This window comes from Petaurus breviceps, unplaced genomic scaffold (assembly GCF_028583685.1).
Source record: "Petaurus breviceps papuanus isolate PSGF00001 unplaced genomic scaffold, PetGlider_PUasm1.0 91041, whole genome shotgun sequence".
Lineage (NCBI taxonomy): Eukaryota > Metazoa > Chordata > Mammalia > Diprotodontia > Petauridae > Petaurus > Petaurus breviceps.
Genome location: NW_027187400.1, coordinates 37,601,603 through 37,602,815, shown reverse-complemented (window position 1 = coordinate 37,602,815; position 1,213 = coordinate 37,601,603). Strand labels below are relative to the sequence as shown.

The window sequence follows — 1,213 nt, the reverse complement described above, 5'->3', positions numbered from 1 at the left end:
AGAGAAGGGAGAAGAGAGGGGAGGGAGGAGAGAGAGAAGGGAGAAGAAAGGGGAGGGAGGAGGGAGGGAAGGAAGAAGCGAGGGGAGGGAGGAGGGAGGGAAGGTAGGGGTGGCACTTTTTGCACACAGGAAAGGAGCGGCAGGGCAGAAATAGTGGGGGATGTGACTGAAATTGGGCATTTTGGTTTTGGTTTGGGGTTGGGTTGTTTGTTTTTTGGCTTAGACCTGTGATTTTATTGGTGTCAGGAACTCCCAATGAGGAATCTCTCTCTACCACTGCAGCTTAGAAACTCTTCTGCCATTGACAGTCTTAGAGATTTGCCTAGAGCACTGAGAGGTTAATTGACTTGCCCAGGGTCACATAGCCAGTAAGGTGTCAGAGGCAGATTTGAACCCAGGTCTTTTCTGATGCTGCAGCCAGCTCTCTATCCATCCTAGGAAGCCAGGGGTCCTCACACAAATTGAACTGTAGGTCCCTCCTGCCTGTCATCTCTCATCCTCTCTTAATGGTTCAAAACCTCTTGCTCCACTCACACACCCAGGGGACTATGCTGTCTGGCTCACAGAGTCCTCCCCAGAAACTCCACCTGACATGATCCAGGTGGCATCAGAAAACACTCCTGGGGGTTGGAGACCCAAAAACTTCCCTAAAAGGGACATGTAATTCAATGTGCTGAGAATTGCCCAGCTTCACTCACTCCTTTGTGTGTTTCACATGGAATTAGGACTGTCTTTGGGGACACAATCACTACACTGAAACTGACCCTTAAAGTCATTGTACAGAGGAGCATCATCGCTGCTGAAACTCACCTTGGTAAGTGCCTCTGCAGGTGTGGCAGCCCCTGTGCCCTCAGCAGCCACAGCTACCAAAGATATGGAAAGGAGAGCTCAATGGTCCAATGTCAGGAGAGGATGGGTCTCTATCAATGGAAATGACACTGACAGAGATGCATCACCCTCTGCTTTACCTGTGGGACCTTTCTGTCTGCTCTGCGGCAACACTATCTTATTAGCATTGTCTCCCCCTAGAATGTGAGCCCCTTGAGAACAGACAGTGTCTTGTTTTCAAATTTCTATCTCCAGCACTAGGTACAGTGGACATAGGTGCTAAATAAATACCTCTTCCTCCCTTCCTTCCAGCTTTCCTTCCTTCCTTCCTTCCTTCCTTCCTTCCTTCCTTCCTTCCTTCCTTCCTTCCTTCCTTCCTTCTTCC

At 49.5% G+C, this 1,213-nt stretch overlaps 1 protein-coding gene across 1 annotated transcript in view; it reads right to left on the bottom strand.

Moving 5' to 3' along the window:
• The window catches only part of CFAP74 (cilia and flagella associated protein 74), a 111,914-nt gene that overhangs the window by 102,316 nt on the left and 8,385 nt on the right, over window positions 1-1,213 (bottom strand). The window lies entirely within an intron of this gene.